This window comes from Schistocerca serialis, chromosome 11 (genome assembly GCF_023864345.2).
Source record: "Schistocerca serialis cubense isolate TAMUIC-IGC-003099 chromosome 11, iqSchSeri2.2, whole genome shotgun sequence".
In the NCBI taxonomy this organism is placed as follows: domain Eukaryota; kingdom Metazoa; phylum Arthropoda; class Insecta; order Orthoptera; family Acrididae; genus Schistocerca; species Schistocerca serialis.
Window position 1 is genome coordinate 79,919,064 of NC_064648.1, and position 20,044 is coordinate 79,939,107.

Genomic DNA, 20,044 nt, shown 5'->3' on the forward strand with positions numbered 1-20,044 from the left:
GTCCATCGGAATGCAGATACTCGTATCCCAAAAGAAAATCCTGTCGTTTCCATAGAAACGTTACTTGCTTTAGAAGTAGAAGCCATAGAACCCATAATATTTAATTGCAACGTAGTATCTGTATTAATTCGTCAATGTGAGGGAGGGAGGGTTGCAGTAAACAAGGAATAGTGCATCGGAAAGGAGAGACTCGTATCCCAAAAAAAATCCAACCGTTTCCATAGAAACGTTATCGATTTAGAAGGAGAAGTCATAGAACCCGTAGTATTTCATAGCAACGCAATTTCTGTGTTAATTCGGCAATGTGAGGGTGCGAGGGAAGCAGTAAAGAAGGAACAGTGCATCGGAAAGGAGATACTCTTATCCCAAAAGAAAATCCTGTCGTTTCCATAGAAACGTTACTCGATTTAGAAGCAGAAGTCATAGAACCCATAGTATTTCATAGCGTCAGAATTTCTGTGTTAATTCGTCAATGTAAGGGAGCGAGGGATGCAGTAAAGAAGGAATAGTGCATTGGAAAGGAGATAGTCGTATCCCAAAAGAATATCCTGTAGTTTCCATAGATACGTTACTCGATTTAGAAGGAGAAGTTATAGAACACATAGTATTTCATAGCGACGCAATTTCTGTGTTAATTCGTCAATGTATGGGAGCGAGCGATGCAGTAAAGAAGGAATTGTCCTTCGGAAAGGAGATACTTGTATCCCAAAAGAAAACCCCTGCGTTTCCATAGAAACGTTACTCGACTTAGAAGGAGAAGTCATAGATTCCATAGTATTTCTTAGCGACGTAGATTGGTTCAAATGGCTCTGAGCACTATGGGACTCAACTGCTGTGGTCATAAGTCCCCTAGAACTTAGAACTACTTAAACCTAACTTACCTAAGGACATCACACACATCCATGCCCCAGGCAGGATTCGAACCTGCGACCGTAGCGGTCGTGCGGTTCCAGACTGTAGCGCCTTAACCGCTCGGCCACTTCGGCCGGCTAGCGACGTAGATTATGTGTTAATTCGTCAATATTAGGGTGCGAGGAATGCACTAAAGAAGGAATAGTGCATCGGAAAGGAGATACTCGCATCCCAAATGAAATTCCTGTCGTTTCCGTAGAAACGTTACTCGATTTAGAAGAGAAGTCATAGACCCCATAGTATTTCATAGCGACGTTGTTTCTGTGTAATTCGTCAATATGAGGGAGCGAGGGATGCAGTAAAGACGGAATAGTGCATCGGAAAGGAGATAGTCGTATCCAAAAAGAAAATCCACTCGTTTCCATAGAAACGTTATCGATTTAGAAGGAGACGTAAAAGAACCCATAGGATTTCATGGCGACGCAATATCTGTGTTTATTTGTCAATGTGAGGCAGCGAGGGATGCAATGAAGAAGGAATTGTACATCGGAAAGGAGATACTCGTATCCCAAATGCTGTCGCTTCCGTAGAATCGTTACTCGATTTAGAAGGAGACGTCAAAGAACGCATAGTATTTCATAGCCACGAAATTTCTGTGTTAAATCGTCAATGTGAAGGAGCGAGGGATGCAGTAAAGAAGGAATATTGCATCTGAAAGGACATACTCGTATCCCAAAAGAAAATCCTGTCGTTTCGTTAGAAACGTTACTCGATTTAGAAGGACATGACATAGAACACATTGTATTTCATAGCTACGTAGTTTCTGTGTTAATTCGTCAATGTGAGGAAGCGAGGGAAGCAGTAAAGAAGGAATAGTGCATCGGAAAGTAGACACTCGTATCCCAAAAGAAAATACTGTCGTTTCCATAGAATCGTTACTCGATTTAGAAGGAGAAATCAAAGAACCCATAGTATTTCATAGCCACGAAATTTCTGTGTTAAATCGTCAATGTAAGGCAGCGAGGGATGCAGTGAAGAAGGTATTGTACATCGGAAAGGAGATACTCGTATCCCAAATCCTGTCGTATCCGTGGAAACGTTACTCGATTTAGATGAGAAGTCATAGTACCCATAGTATTTCATAGCGACGTAGTCTCTGTGTTAATTCGTCAGTATGAGGGAGCGAGGGATGCAGTAAAGGAGGATTAGTGCATCGGAAAGGAGATACTCGTATCCCAAAAGAAATTCCCTCCGTTTCCATAGAAACGTTACTCGATTTAGAGGGAGAAGTCATAGAACCCATAGTATTTCATAGCGCCCCAATTTCTGTGTTAATTCGCCAATGTGAGGGAGCGAGGGATGCAGTAAAGAAAGAATAGTGCATCGGAAAGGAGATAGTCGTATCCCAAAAGAAAATCCTGTCGTTTCCATAGAAATGTTACTCGATTTAGAAGGAGACGCCAAAGAACCCTTAGTATTTCGTAGCCCCGCAATTTACGTGTTAAATCGTCAATGTGAGGGAGCGAGGGATGCAGAAGAGAAGGAATAGTGCATCGGAAAGGAGAAAGTCGCATCCCAGAAGAAAATCCTGTCGTTTCCATAGAAACGTTACTCAATTTAGACGGAGAAGTCATAGAGCCCATAATATTTCATAGCGACGCAATTTCTATGTTAATTCGTCAGTATGAGGGAGCGAGGGATGCAGTAAAGAAGGAATAGTGCATCGGAAAATAGATAGTCGTATCCCGAAAGAAAATCCTGTCGTTTCCATAGAATCGTTTTTCAATTTAGAAGGCGACGTCAAAGAACGCATAGTACTTAATAGCCCCGCAATTTCTGTGTTAAATCGTCAATGTGAGGGGGCGAGGGATGCAGTGAAGAAGGAATAGTGCATCGGAAAGGAGAAAGTCGCATTCCAACAGAAAATCCTGTCGTTTCCATAGAAACGTTACTCAATTTAGACGGAGAAGTCATAGAGTCCATAATATTTGATAGCGACGCAATTTCTGTGTTAAATCGTAAATGTGAGGGATCGAGGGATGCAGTAAAGAAGGAATAGTGCATCGGAATGGAGATAGTCGTACCCCAAAAGAAAATCCTGTCGTTTCCATAGAAACGTTACTCGATTTCGAGGGAGAAGTCATAGAACCCATAGTATTTCATATCAACGCAATATTTGTGTTAATTTGTCAATGTGAGGGAGCGAGGGATGCAGTAAAGAATTAATAGTACATCCGAAAGGAAATACTCGAATCCCAAAAAGAAATCCTGTCGTTTCCATGGAAACATTACTCGAATAACAAGGAGAAGTCTTAGAACCGATAGCATATCATAGCCCCGCAATATCTGTGTTAATTGGTAAATGTCAGGGAGCGAGGGATGCAGTAAAGAAGGAATAGTGCATCGGAAGGGAGATACTCGTGTCCCAAAAGAAAATCCTGTCGTTTCCATAGAAACGTTACTCGATTTAGAAGGAGAAGTCATAGAACCCATAGTATTTCATAGCGACGCCATTTCTGTGTTAATTCGTCAATGTGAGGGTGCGAGGGATGCATTAAAGAAGGAATAGTGCATCGGAAAGGAGAAAGTCGTATCCCAAAAAAATATCATGTCGTTTCCATAGAAATGTTATTCGATTTAGAAGGAGAAGCCATAGAACACATAGTATTTCATAGTGTCGAATTTCTGTGTTAAATCGTCAATGTGAGGGAGCGAGGGATGCAGAAAAGAAGGAATAGTGCATCGGAAAGGAGATACTCGTATCCCAAAAGAAAATCCTGTCGTTTCCATAGAATCGTTATATCGATTTAGAAGGTGACGTCAAAGAACGCATAGTATTTCATAGCGACGCAATATCTGTGTTAATTCGTGAATGTGAGGGAGCGAGGGATGCAGTAAAGAAGGAACGGTGCATCGGAAAGGAGATAGTCGTATCCCATAAGAGGATCCGGTCGTTTCCGTAGAAACGTTATTCGATTTGGAAGGAGATGTCATAGTACCCAGAGTATTTCATAGCGACGCAACTGCAGTGTTAATTCGTCAATGCGAGGGAGCGAAGGATGTAGCAAAGAAGGATAGTGCACCGGAAAGGAGATACTCGTATCCCAGAAGAAAATCCTGTCGTTTCCATAGAAACGTCACTCTATTTAGAAGGAGAAGTCATAATGCCCATAGTATATCATAGCGTCGTAATTTCTGTGTTGATTCGTCAATGTGAGGGAGCCAAGGATGCAGTAAAGAAGGAATAGTGCATCGGAAAGGAGATACTCCTATCCCAAAAGAAACTCCTGTCGTTTCCATAGAAACGTTATTCGATTTAGAAGTAGAAGACATAAAACCCATAGTATTTCATAGCGATGCAATTTCTATGATAATTCGTCAATGTGGGGGAGCGAGGGATGCAGTAAAGAAGGAATAGTGCATCGGTAGAGAGATACTCGTATCCCAAAAGAAAATCCTGTCGTTTCCATTGAAACGTTACATAAATTAGAAGGAGAAGTCATAGAACCCATAGTATTTCATGGCGACGCAATTTCTTTTTTAATTCGTCAATGTGAGGGAGCTAGGGATGCAGTAAAGAAGGAATAGTGCAACGGAAAGGAGATAGTCGTATCCAGAAAAAAAATCCTGTCGTTTCTATAGAAACGTTACTCGATTTAGAGGGAGAAGTTATAGAACTCATAGTACACTCCTGGAAATGGAAAAAAGAACACATTGACACCGGTGTGTCAGACCCACCATACTTGCTCCGGACACTGTGAGAGGGCTGTACAAGCAATGATCACATGCACGGCACAGCGGACACACCAGGAACCGCGGTGTTGGCCGTCGAATGGCACTAGCTGCACAGCATTTGTGCACCGCCGCCGTCAGTGTCAGCCAGTTTGCCATGGCATACGGAGCTCCATCGCAGTCTTTAACACTGGTAGCATGCCGCGACAGCATGGACGTGAACCGTATGTGCAGTTGACGGACTTTGAGCGAGGGCGTATAGTGGGCATGCGGGAGGCCGGGTGGACGTACTGCCGAATTGCTCAACACGTGGGGCGTGAGGTCTCCACAGTACATCGATGTTGTCGCCAGTGGTCGGCGGAAGGTGCACGTGCCCGTCGACCTGGGACTGGACTGCAGCGATGCACGGATGCACGCCAAGACCGTAGGATCCTACGCAGTGCCGTAGGGGACCGCACCGCCACTTCCCAGCAAATTAGGGACACTGTTGCTCCTGGGGTATCGGCGAGGACCATTCACAACCGTCTCCATGAAGCTGGGCTACGGTCCTGCACACTGTTAGGCCGTCTTCCGCTCATGCCCCAACATCGTGCAGCCCGCCTCCAGTGGTGTCGCGACAGGCGTGAATGGAGGGACGAATGGAGACGTGTCGTCTTCAGCGATGAGAGTCGCTTCTGCCTTGGTGCCAATGATGGTCGTATGCGTGTTAGGCACCGTGCAGGTGAGCGCCACAACGAGGACTGCATACGACCGAGGCACACAGGGCCAACACCCGGCATCATGGTGTGGGGAGCGATCACCTGCACTGGCCGAACACCACTGGTGATCGTCGAGGGGACACTGAATAGTGCACGGTACATCCAAACCGTCATCGAACCCATCGTTCTACCATTCCTAGACCGGCAAGGGAACTTGCTGTTCCAACAGGACAATGCACGTCCGCATGTATCCCGTGCCACCCAACGTGCTCTAGAAGGTGTAAGTCAACTACCCTGGCCAGCAAGATCTCCGTATCTGTCCCCCATTGAGCATGTTTGGGACTGGATGAAGCGTCGTCTCATGCGGTCTGCACGTCCAGCACAAACGCTGATCCAACTGAGGCGCCAGGTGGAAATGGCATGGCAAGCTGTTCCACAGGACTACATCCAGCATCTCTACGATCGTCTCCATGGGAGAATAGCAGCCTGCATTGCTGAGAAAGGTGGATATACACTGTACTAGTGCCGACATTGTGCATGCTCTGTTGCCTGTGTCTATGTGCCTGTGGTTCTGTCAGTGTGATCATGTGATGTATCTGACCCCAGGAATGTGTCAATAAAGTTTCCCCTTCCTGGGACAATGAATTCACGGTGTTCTTATTTCAATTTCCAGGAGTGTATTTCATAGCGACGCAATTTCTGTGTTAAGTCGTCAATGTGAGAGGGTGAGGGATGCAGTGAAGAAGGAATAGTGCATCGTAATGGAGATACTCGTATCCCAACAGAATATCTTGTCGTTTCCATAGAAACGTTAATCGATTTAGAAGGAGAAGTCACAGAACCCATAGTATTTCATAACAACGCAATTTTTGTGTTAATTCGTCAATGTGAGGGAGCGAGGGATGCAGTAAAGAAGGAATAGTACATCCGAAAGGAAATACTCGAATCCAAAAGGAAATCCTGTCGTTTCCATAGAAACGTTACTTAATTTAGAAAGAGAACGCATAGAACGCATAGAATATCATATCGTCGCAATTACTGTGTCAATTCGTCAATGTGAGGGAGCGCGGGATGCAGTAAAGAAGGAGTAGTGCATCGCATAGGAGATAGTCGTATCCCAAAAGAAAATCCAGTCATTTCCTTAGAAATGTTACTCGATTTAGAAGGAGAAGCCATAGAACCCATAGTATTTCAAAGCGACGAATTTCTGTGTTAAATCGTCAATATGAGGGAGCGAGGGATGCAGTAAAGAAGGAATAATGCATCGGAAAGGAGATACTCCTATATCAAAAGAAAATCCTGTCGTTTCCATAGAATCGTTACCATTTTTAGTAAGAGACGTCATAGAACCCATAGTATTTCATAGCGTCGCAATATCTGTGTTAATTCGTCAATGTATGGGAGCGAGGGATGCTGTAAAGAAGGAATAGTGCGACGGAATGGAGATGTATCCCAAAAGAAAATCCTGTCGTTTCCATAGAAACGTTACTCGATTTAGAATGAGATGTCATAGAACCCATGGTATTTCATAGCGACGCAATTTCTGTGTTAAATCGCCAAAGTGAGGGAGCGAGGGATGCAGTAAAGAAGGAATAGTGCATCGGAAAGGAGAGAGTCGTATCCCAAAAAAAAAGTCCTGTCGTTTACATAGAAACGTTACTCGATTAGGAGATCTCATAGAACGCATAGTATTTCATAGCGACGCAATTTCTGTGTTAAGTCGCCAATGTGGGGTAGCGAGGGATGCAGTAAAGAAGGAATAATGCATCGGAAAGGAGACAGTCGTATCCCAAAAGAAAATCCTGTCGTTTACATAGAAACGTTACTCGATTTAGATGGAGAAGCCATAGAACACATAGTATTTCATAGCGACGCAATTTCTTTGTTAAATCGTCAATGTGAGATAGCGAGGGATTCAGTAACGAAGGAGTAGTGCATCGGAAAGGAGACAGTCGTATCCCAAAAGAGAATCCTGTCGTTTCCATAGATACGTTACTCGATTTAGAAGAAGAACCCATAGAACCCAAAGTATTTCATAGCGACGCAATTTCTGTGTTAATTCGTCAATGTGAGGGATCGTGGGATTCAGTAAAGAAGGAATAGTGCATCGGAAAGGAGACAGTCGTATCCCAAAAGAAAATCCTGTCGTTTACATAGAAACGTTACTCGATTTAGATGGAGATGTCATAGAAGCCATAGTATTTCAAAGCGATGCAATTTCCATGTTAATTCGTCAAAGTGAGGCAGCGAGGGATGCAGTATGGAAGGAATAGTGCATCGGAAAGGAGATAGTCGTATCCAAAATGAAAATCCTGTCGTTTCCATAGAAACGTTACTTGACTTGGAAGGAGAAGTCATAGAACACATAGTATTTCATAGCGACACAATTTCTGTGTTATTCATCAATGTGAGGGACCGAGGGATGCAGTATAGAAGGAATAGTGCATCATAATGGAGATAGTCGTATCCCAAAAGAAAATCCTGTCGTTTCCATAGAAACGTTAATCGACTTAGAAGGAGATGTCATAGAGCCCATAGTATATCATAGCGACGCAATTGCAGTGTTAATTCGTCAATGTGACGGAGCTAAGGATGCAGTAAAGAAGGAATAGTGCATCGGGAAAGAGAGACTCGTATCCCAACAGAAACTCCTGACGTTTCCATTGAATCGTTACTCGATATCGAGGGAGATGTCATAGAACACATAGTATTTCATATCGATGCAATTTCAGTGTTAATTCGTCAATGTGAGGGAGCGAGGGATGCAGTAAAGAAGGAATAGTGCATCGGTAAGCAGATACTCGTATCCCAAAAGAAAATCCTGCCGTTTCCATAGAAAGGTTACTCGATTTAGAAGGAGAAGTCATAGAACCCATAGTATTTCATAGCGACGAAATTGCAGTGTTAATTCGTCAATGTGAGGGGGCGAAGGATGCAGTAAAGAAGGAATAGTGCATCGGGAAGGAGATCCTCGTATCCCAAAAGAATATCCTTTCGTTTCCATAGAAACGTTACTCGGTTAGAAGGACATGTCATAGAACCAATAGTATTTCATAGCGTCGCAATTTCTGTGTTAAGTCGCCAATCAGAGGGATCGAAGGATGAAGTAAAGATGGAATAGTGCATCGGAAAGGAGACAGTTGTATCCCAAAAGAAAATCCTGTCGTTTCCATAGAAACGTTACTCGATTTAGAATGAGATGTCATAGAACCAATAGTATTTCATAGCGACGCAATTTCTGTGTTAATTCGTCAATGTGAGGGTGCGAGGGATGCAGTAAGGAAATAATAGTGCATCGGAAAGGAGATACTCGTATCCCAAAAGAAAATCCTGTCGTTTCCATAGAAACTTTGTTCGATTAGAAGGAGATGTCATAGAACCCATAGTCTTTCATAGCGACGCAATTTCTGTGTTAAGTCGCCAATGTGAGGGAGTGCGGGATGCTGTAAAGAAGGAATAGTGCATGGGAAAGGAGACAGTCGCATCCCAACAGAAAATCCTGTCGTTTACATAGAAACGTTACTCGATTTAGAAGGAGAAGCCAAAGAACCCATAGTCTTTCATAGCGACGCAATTTCTGTGTTAAGTCGCCAATGTGAGGGAGTGCGGGATGCCGTAAAGAAGGAATAGTGCATGGGAAAGGAGACAGTCGCATCCCAACAGAAAATCCTGTCGTTTACATAGAAACTTTACTCGATTTAGAAGGAGAAGCCAAAGAACCCATAGTATTTCATAGCGACGAAATTTCTGTGTTAATTCGTCATTGTGAGGGAGCGGGGGATGCAGTAAAGAAGGAATAGTGCGTGGGAAAGGAGATACTCGTATCCCAAAAGAAAATCCTGTCGTTTCCATAGAAACGTTACTCGACTAGGAGATGTCATAGAACCCATGGTATTTCATAGCGACGCAATTTCTGTGTTAAGTCGCCGATGTGGGGTAGCGAGGGATGCAGTATGGAAGGAATAGTGCATTGGAAAGGAGACAGTCGTATCCAAAAAGAAAATCCTGTCGTTTCCATAGAAACGTTACTCGATTTGGAAGGAGAAGTCATAGAACACACAGTATTTCATAGCGACACAATTTCTGTGTTATTCATCAATGTGAGGGACCGAGGGATGCAGTATAGAAGGAATAGTGCATCGGAAAGGAGATAGTCGTATCCCAAATGAAAATCCTGTCGTTTCCATAGAAACGTGAATCGACTTAGAACGAGATGTCGTAGAGCCCATAGTATTTCATAGCGATGCAATTGTAGTGTTAATTCGTCAATGTGACGGAGCGAAGGATGCAGTAAAGAAGGAATGGTGCATCGGAAAGGAGATACTCCTATCCCAAAAGAAACTCCTGTCGCTTCCATAGAAACGTTACTCGATGTAGAAGAAGAAGACATAGGACCCATTGTAATTCATAGCGACGTAATTTCTGTAATAATTCGTCAATGTGGGGGAGTGAGGGATGCAGTAAAGAAGGAATAGTGCATCGGGAAAGAGAGACTCGTATCCCAAAAGAAAATCCTACCGTTACCATAGAAAGGTTACTCGATTTAGAAGGAGAAGTCATAGAAACCATAGTATATCATAGCGACGAAATTGCCGTGTTAATTCGTCAATGTGAGGGGGCGAAGTATGCAGTAAAGAAGGAATAGTGCATCGGAAAGGAGATACTCGTATCCCAAAAGAAAATCCTTTCGTTTCCATAGAAACGTTACTCGATTAGAAGGACATGTCATAGAAACCATAGTATTTCATAGCGACGCAATTTCTGTGTTAAGTCGCCAATCAGAGGGATCGAGGGATGAAGTAAAGAAGGAATAGTGCATCGGAGGGAGACAGTCGTATCCCAAAAGAAATTCCTGTCGTTTCCATAGAAACGTTACTCGATTTAGAATGACATGTCATACAACCAATAGTATTTCATAGAGACGCAATTTCTGTGTTAATTCGTCAATGTGAGGGTGCGAGGAATGCAGTAAAGAAATAATAGTGCATCGGAAAGGAGATACTCGTATCCCAAAAGAAAATCCTGTCCTTTCCATAGAAACGTTACTCGATTAGATGGAGATGTCATAGAACCCATAGTATTTCATAGCGACGCTATTTCTCTGTTAAGTCGCCAATGTGAGGGAGTGCGGGATGCCGTAAAGAAGGAATAGTGCATGGGAAAGGAGACAGTCGTATCCCAAAAGAAAATCCTGTCGTTTACATAGAAACGTTACTCGATTTAGAAGGAGAAGCCATAGAACCCATAGTATTTCATAGCGACGCAATTTCTGTGTTAAATCGCCAATGTGAGATAGCGAGGGATTCAGTAAAGAAGGAATAGTGCATCGGAAAGGAGACAGTTGTATCCCAGAAGAAAATCCTTTCGTTTACATAGAAACGTTACTCGATTTAGAAGGAGATGCCATAGAACCCATAGTATTTCATAGCGACGCAATTTCTGTGTTAATACGTCAATGTGAGGGAGCGAGGGATGCAGTAAAGAAGGAATAGTGCATCGGAAAAGAGATACTCGTATCCCAAAAGAAAATCCTTTCGTTTCCATAGAAACGTTATTTGATTAGATGGACATGTCATAGAACCCATAGTACATCATAGCGACGCAATTTCTGTGTTAAGACGCCAATGTGGGGTAGCGAGGGATGCAGTAAAGAAGGAATAGCGCATCGGAAAGGTGACAGTCGTATTCCAAAAGAAAATCCTGTCGTTTACATGGAAACGTTACTCGATTTAGAACGAGAAGCCATAGAACCCATTGTATTTCATAGCGACGCAATTTCTGTGTTAATTCGTCAATTTGGGGGAGTGAGGGATGCAGTAAAGAAGGAATAGTGCATCGGGAAATAGAGACTCGTAACCCAAAAGAAAATCCTGGCGTTTCCAAAGAATCGTTACTTGATTTCGAAGGAGATGTCATAGAACACATAGTATTTCATATCGATGCAATTTCAGTGATAATTCGTCAATATGAGGGAGCGAGGAATGCAGTGAAGAAGGAATAGTGCATCGGTAAGCAGATACTCGTATCCCAAAAGAAAATCCTGCCGTTTCCATAGAAAGGTTACTCGATTTAGAAGGAGAAGTCATAGAACCAATAGTATTTCATAGCGACGCAATTTCTGTGTTAATTCGTCAATGTGAGGGTGCGAGGGACGCAGTAAAGAAATAATAGTGCATCGGAAAGGCGATACTCGTATCCCAAAATAAAATCCTGTCGTTTCCATAGAAACGTTACTCGATTAGAAGGAGATGTCATAGAACCCATAGTATTTCATAGCGACGCTATTTCTGTGTTAAGACGCCACTGTGAGGGAGTGCGGGATGCCGTAAAGAAGGAGTAGTGCATGGGAAAGGAGACAGTCGTATCCCAAAAGAAAATCCTGTTGTTTACATAGAAACGTTACTCGATTTAGAAGGAGAAGCCATAGAACCCATAGTATTTCATAGCGAATCAATTTCTGTGTTAAATCACCAATGTGAGATATCGAGGGATTCAGTAAAGAAGGAATAGTGCATCGGAAAGGAGACAGTTGTATCCCAAAAGAAAATCCTGTCGTTTACATAGAAACGTTCCTCGTTTTAGAAGGAGAAGCCATAGAACCCATAGTATTTCATAGCGACGCAATTTCTGTGTTAATACGTCAATGTGAGGGAGCGAGGGATGCAGTAAAGAAGGAATAGTGCATCAGAAAGGAGATACTCATATCCCAAAAGAAAATCCTTTAGTTTCCATAGAAACGTTATTTGATTAGAAGGACATGTCATAGAACCCATAGTATTTCATAGCGTCGCAATTTCTGTGTTAAGTCGCGAATCAGAGGGATCGAGGGATGCAGTAAAGAAGGAATAGTGCATCGGAAAGGAAACAGTCGTAACCCAAAAGAAAATCCTGTCGTATACATAGAACCGTTATTCGACTTAGAAGGAGAAGCCATAGAACCCATAATATTTCATAGCGACGCAATTTCTTTGTTAATTCGTCGATGTGATATAGCGAGGGATTCAGTAAAGAAGGAGTAGTGCATCGGAAAGGAGACAGTCTTATCCCAAAAGAAAATACTGTCGTTTCCATAGAAACGTTACTCGATTTAGAAGGAGAACCCATAGAACCCATAGTATTACATAGCGACGAAATTTTTGTGTTAATTCGTCAATGTGAGGGAGCGAGGGATGCAGTAAAGAAGGAATAGTGCATGGGAAAGGAGATACTCGTATCCCAATAGAAAATCCTGTCGTTTACATAGAAACGTTACTCGATTTAGAAGGAGATGTCATAGAAGCCATAGTATTTCATAGCGATGCAATTTCTATGTTAATTCGTCAAAGTGAGGGAGCGAGGGATGCAGTATGGAGGGAATAGTGCATCGGAACGGAGATAGTCGTATCCAAAAAGAAAATCCTGTCGTTTCCATAGAAACGTTACTCGATTTGGAAGGAGAAGTCATAGAACACATAGTATTTCATAGCGACACAATTTCTGTGTTATTCATCAATGTGAGGGACCGAGGGATGCAGTATAGAGGGAATAGTGCAACGGAAAGGAGATAGTCGTATCCCAAAAGAAAATTCTGTCGTTTCCATAGAATCGTCAATCGACCTAGAAGGAGATGTCATAGAGCCCATAGTATTTCATAGCGACGAAACTGCAGTGTTAATTCGTCAATGTGACTGAGCGAAGGATGCAGTAAAGAAGGAATGGTGCATCGGAAAGGAGATACTCCTATCCCAAAAGAAACTCCTGTCGTTTCCATAGAAACGTTACTCGATGTAGAAGTAGAAGACATAGGACCCATAGTAATTCATAGCGACGCAATTTCTGCGTTAATTCGTCAATGTGGGGGAGTGAGGGATGCAGTAAAGAAGTAATAGTGCATCGGGAAAAAAAGACTCGTATCCCAAAAGAAAATCCTGGCGGTTCCATAGAATCGTTACTCGATTTCGAAGGAGATGTCATAGAACACATAGTATTTCATATCGATGCAATTTCAGTGCTAGTTCGTCAATGTGAGGGAGCGATTGATGCAGTAAAGAAGGAATAGTGCATCGTAAAGGAGATACTCGTATCCCAAAAGAAAATCCTTTCGTTTCCATAGAAACAGTTACGCGATTAGAAGGACATGTCATAGAACACATGGTATTTCATAGCGACGCAATTTCTGTGTTAAGTCGCCAATCAGAGGGATCGAGGGTTGCAGTAAAGAAGGAATCGTGCATCGGAATGGAGACAGTCGTATCCCAAAAGAAAATCCTGACGTTTCCATAGAAAAGTTACTCGATTTAGAATGAGATGTCATAGAACCAATAGTATTTCATAGCGACGCAATTTCTGTGTTAATTTGTCAATGTGAGGGTGCGAGGGATGCAGTAAAGAAATAATAGTGGATCGGAAAGGAGATACTCGTATCCCAAAAGAAAATCCTGTCGTTTCCATAGAAACGTTACTCGATTTAGAAGGAGATGTCATAGAACCCATAGTATTTCATAGCGACGCAATTTCTGGGTTAATACGTCAATGTGAGGGAGCGAAGGATGCAGTAAAGATGGAATAGTGCATCGGAAAGGAGATACTCGTATCCCAAAAGAAAATCCTTTCGATTCCATAGAAACGTTATTTGATTAGAAGGACATGTCATAGAACCCATAGTATTTTATAGCGTCGCAATTTCTGTGTTAAGTCGCGAATCAGAGGGATCGAGGGATGCAGTAAAGAAGGAATAGTGCATCGGGAAGGAGACAGTCGTAACCCAAAAGAAAATCCTGTCGTATACACAGAAACGTTACTCGACTTAGAAGGAGAAGCCATAGAACCCATAATATTTCATAGCGACGCAATTTCTTTGATAATTCGTCTATGTGAGATAGCGAGGGATTCAGTAAAGAAGGAGTAGTGCATCGTAAAGGAGACAGTCTTATCCCAAAAGAAAATCCTGTCGTTTGAATAGAAACGTTACTCGAGTCAGAAGGAGAAACCATAGAACCCATAGTATTACATAGCGACGCAATTTCTGTGTTAATTCGTCAATTTGAGGGAGCGAAGGATGCAGTAAAGAAGGAATAGTGCATGGGAAAGGAGATACTCGTATCCCAAAAGAAAATCCTGTCGTTTCCATAGAAACGTTACTCGATTAGGAGATGTCATAGAACCCATAGTATTTCATAGCGACGCCATTTTTGTGTTAAATCGCCAATGTGGGGTTGCGAGGGATGCAGTAAAGAAGGAATAGCGCATCGGAAAGGAGACAGTCGTATCCCAAAAGAAAATCCTGTCGTTTACATGGAAACGTTACTCGATATAGAACGAGAAGCCATAGAACCCATTGTATTTCATAGCGACGCAATTTCTGTGTTAATTCGTCAATGTGAGGGAGCGAGGGATTCAGTAAAGAAGGAATAGTGCATGGGAAAGGAGACAGTCGTATCCCAAAAGAAAATCCTGTCGTTTACATAGAAACGTTACTCGATTTAAAAGGAGAAGCCATAGAACCCATAGTATTTCATAGCGACGCAATTTCTGTGTTAAATCGCCAATGTGAGATAGCGAGGGATTCAGTAAAGAAGGAATAGTGCATCGGAACGGAGACAGTTGTATCCCAAAAGAAAATCCTTTCGTTTACATAGAAACGTTACTCGATTTAGAAGGAGAAGCCACAGAACCCATAGTATTTCATAGCGACGCAATTTCTGTGTTAATACGTCAATGTGAGGGAGCGAGGGATGCAGTATAGAAGGAATAGTGCATCGGAAAAGAGATAATCGTATCCCAAAAGAAAATCCTTTCGTTTCCATAGAAACGTTATTTGATTAGATTTACATGTCATAGAACCCATAGTATATCATAGCGACGCAATTTCTGTGTGAAGACGCCAATGTGGGGTAGCGAGGGATGCAGTAAAGAAGGAATAGCGCATCGGAAAGGAGACAGTCGTATTCCAAAAGAAAATCCTGTCGTTTACATGGAAACGTTACTCGATTTAGAACGAGAAGCAATAGAACCCATTGTATTTCATAGCGACGCAATTTCTGTGTTAATTCGTCAATGTGAGGGAGCGAGGGATTCAGTAAAGAAGGAATAGTGCATCGGAAAGGAGACAGTCGTATCCCAAAAGAAAATCCTGTCGTTTACATAGAAACGTTACTCGATTTAGAAGGAGATGTCATAGAAGCCATAGTATTTCATAGCGAAGCAATTTTTATGATAATTCGTCAAGGTGAGGGAGCGAGGGATGCAGTATGGAAGGAATAGTGCATCGGAACTGAGATTGTCGTATTCGAAAAGAAAATCCTGTCGTTTCCATAGAAACGTTACTCGATTTGGAAGGGAAAGTCATAGAACACATAGTATTTCATAGCGACACAATTTCTGTGTTATTCATCAATGTGAGGGACCGAGGGATGCAGTATAGCAGGGATAGTGTATCGGAAGGAGATAGTCGTATCCGAAAAGAAAATCCTGTCGTTTCCATAGAAACGTTAATCGAGTTAGAAGGAGATGTCATAAAGCCCATAGTATTTCATAGAGACGAAATTGCAGTGTTAAATCGTCAATGTGACTGAGCGAAGGATGCAGTAAAGAAGAAATGGTGCATCGGAAAGAAGATACTCCTATCCCAAAAGAAATTCCTGTCGTTTGCATAGAAACGTTACTCGATGTAGAAGTAGAAGACATAGGATCCATAGTAATTCATAGCGACGCAATTTCTGTGTTAATTATCAAAGTGGGGGAGTGAGGGATGCAGTAAAGAAGGAATAGTGCATCGGGAAAGAGAGACTCGTATCCCAAAAGAAAATCCTGGCGTTTCCATAGAATCGTTACTCGATTTTGAAGGAGATGTCATAGAACACATAGTACTTCATATCGATGCAATTTCAGTGTTAATTCGTCAATGTGAGGGAGCGAGGGATGCAGTAAAGAAGGAATAGTGCATCGGTAAGCAGATACTCGTATCCCAAAAGAAAATCCTGCCGTTTCCATAGAAAGGTTACTCGATTTAGAATGAGAAGTCATAGAACCAATAGTATTTCATAGCGACAAAATTGCAGTGTTAATTCGTCAATGTGAGGGGGCGAAGGATGCAGTAAAGAAGGAATAGTGCATCGGAAAGGAGATACTCGAATCCCAAGAGGAAATCCTGTCGTTCCCATAGAAACGTTACTCGATTTAGAAGGAGATGTCATAGCACCCATAGTATTTCATAGCGACGCAATTTATGTGTTACTTCGTCAATGTGAGGGAGCGAGGGATGCAGTAAAGAAGGAATAGTGCATCGGGAAGGAGATAGTCGTATCCCAAAAGAAAATCCTTTTTTTTTCCATGGAAATGTTACTCGACTTAGTAGGAGTCGTCAAAGAAACCATACTATTTCATAACCCCAAAATTTCCGTGTTAAAGCGTCAATGAGAGGGACCGAGAGATGCAGCAAAGAAGGAATAGTGCGTCGGAAAGGAGAAAGTCGTATCCCAAAAGAAAATCCTGTCGTTACCATAGAAACGTTACTTAATTCAGAAGGAGATCCCATAGAACGCATAGTATATCATAGCGTCGCAATTACTGTGTTAATTCGTCAATGTGAGGGGGCGAAGGATGCAGTAAAGAAGGAATAGTGCATCGGGAAGGAGATAGTCGTATCCCAAAAGAAAATTCTTTCGATTCCATAGAAATGTTACTCGATTAAGATGAAGTCGTCAAAGAAACCATACTATTTCATAGCCCCACAATTTCCGTGTTAAAGCGTCAATGAGAGGGACCGAGAGATGCAGCAAAGAAGGAATAGTGCATCGGAAAGGGGAAAGTCGTATCCCAAAAGAAAATCCTGTCGTTTCCATAGCAACGTTACTTAATTTAGAAGGAGAACTCATAGAACCAATAGTATTTCATAGCGACGAAATTTCAGTGTTAATTCGTCAATGTGAGGGGGCGAAGGATGCAGTAAAGAAGGAATAGTGCATCGGAAAGGAGATACTCGTATCCTAAATGAAAATCCTTTCGTTTCCATGGAAACGTTATTTCATTAGAAGGACATGTCATAGAACACATAGTATTTCATAGCGACGCAATTTCTGTGTGAAGTTGCGAATCAGAGGGATCGAGGGATGCAGTAAAGAAGGAATAGTGCATCTGGAAGGAGACAGTCGTAACCCAAAAGAAAATCCTGTCGTTTACATAGAAACGTTACTCGATTTAGAAGGGGAAGCCATAGAACCCATAGTATTTCATAGCGACGCAATTTCTTTGTTAATTCGTCAATGTGACATAGCGAGGGATTCAGTAAAGAAGGAGTAGTGCATCGGAAAGGAGACAGTCGTATCCCAAAAGAAAATCCTGTCGTTTCCATAGAAACGTTACTCGATTTAGAAGGAGAACCCATAGAACCCATGGAACCCATAGTATTTCATAGCAACGCAATTTCTGTGTTAATTCGTTAATGTGAGGGAGCGAGGGATGCAGTAAAGAAGGAATAGTGCATCCAAAAGGAGATACTTGTATCCCAAAAGAAAATGCTTTCGTTTCCATAGAAACGTTATTTGATTAGAAGGACATGTCATAGAACCCATAGTATTTCATAGCGACGCAATTTCTGTGTTAAGTCGCGAATCAGAGGGATCGAGGGATGCAGTAAAGAAGGAATAGTGCGTGGGAAAGGAGATACTCGTATCCCAAAAGAAAATCCTGTCGTTTCCATAGAAACGTTACTCGATTAGGAGATGTCATAGAACACATAGTATTTCATAGCGACGCAATTTCTGTGTTAAGTCGCCAATGTGGGGAAGCGAGGGTTGCAGTAAAGAAGGAATAGTGCATCGGAAAAGAGATACTCGTATACCTAAAGAAAACCCTGTCGTCTCCATAGAAACGTTATTCGATTAAAAAGGAGATTTCATAGAACTTATAGTGTTTCATGGCGATGTTATTTCTGTGTTAATTCGTCAATGCGATTGCGCGAGGGATGCAGGAATGAAGAAATAGTGCATCGGAAAGGAGATAGTCGTATCCCAAAAGAAAATCCTGTCGTTTCCATAGAAACGTTACTCGATTTAGAAGGAGAAGCCATAGAACCCATAGTATTTCATAGCGACGCAATTTTTGTGTTAATTCGCCAATGTGAGATACCAAGGCATGCAGAAAAGAAGGAATAGTGCATCGGAAAGGAGATACTCGTATTCCAAAAGAAAATCCTATCGTTCCAATAGAAATGTTACTCGATTTAGAAGGAGATGTCATAGAACCCATAGTATGTCATAGCGACGCAATTTATGTGTTACTTCGTCAATGTGAGTGAGCGAGGGATGCAGTAAAGAAGGAATAGTGCATCGGGAAGGAGATAGTCGTATCCCAAAAGAAAATCCTTTCGTTTCCATAGAAATGTTACTCGATTTAGAAGGAGTCGTCAAAGAAACCATACTATTTCATAGCCCCACAATTTCCGTGTTAAAGCGTCAATGAGAGGGACTGAGAGATGCAGCAAAGAAGGAATAGTGCATCGTAAAGGAGAAAGTCGTATCCCAAAAGAAAATCCTGTCGTTTCCATAGAAACGTTACTTCATTTAGAAGGAGAACTCATAGAACCAATAGTATTTCATAGCGACGAAATTGCAGTGTTAATTCGTCAATGTGAGGGGGCGAAGGATGCAGTAAAGAAGGAATAGTGCATCGGAAAGGAGATACTCGTATCCGAAAAGAAAATCCTGTCGTTTCCATAGAAACGTTACTCGATTTAGATGGAGAAGACATATAACCCATAGTATTTCATAGCGACGCAATTTCTGTTTTAATTCGTCAATGTGGGGGAGCGAGGGATGCAGTAAAGTAGGAATAGTGCATCGGCAGAGAGATACTCGTATCTCAAAAGAAAATCCTGTCGTTTCCATAGAAACGTTACTCGAATTCGAAGAAGATGTCATAGATCACGTAGTGTTTCATAGCGACGCAATTTCTGTGTTAATTCGTCAATGAGAGGAAGCGAGGGATGCAGTAAAGAAGGAATAGTGCATCGGAACGGAGATACTCGTATCCCAAGAGAATCCTGTCGTTTCCATAAAATCGTTACTCGATATAGAAGGAGAAGTCATAGAACCCATAGTATATCATAGCGACGCAATTGCAGTGTTAATTCGTCAATGTGAGGGAGCGAAGAATTCAGTAAAGTGGGAATAGTTTATCGGAAAGGAGATATTCGAATCCCAAAAGAAAAATCCTGTCGTTTCCATAGAAACGTTACAATTTTTAGAAAGAGACGTCATAGAACCATTAGTATTTCATAGCGACGCAATTTCTGTGTTAATTCGTCAATGTGAGGATGCGTGGGATGAAGTAAAGAAGGAATAATGCGTCGGAAAGGAGATGTATCCCAAAAGAAAAACCTGTCGTTTCCATAGAAACGTTACTCGATTTAGAAGGAGATGTCATAGAAACCATAGTATTTCATAGCGACACAATTTCCGTGTTAATTCGTCAATGTGAGGGAGCGAGTGATGCAGTAAAGAAGGAAAAGTGCATCGGAATGGAGATAGTCGTATCCCAAAAGAAAATCCTGTCGTTTCCATAGAAACGTTACTCGATTTAGAAGGAGAAGACATATAACCCACAGTATTTCATAGCGACGCAATTTCTGTTTTAATTCGTCAATGTGGGGGAGCGAGGGATGCAGTAAGGTAGGAATAGTGCATCGGTAGAGAGATACTCGTATCTCAAAAGAAAATCCTGTCGTTTCCATAGAAACGTTATTCGATTTCGAAGAAGATTTCATAGATCACATAGTATTTCAT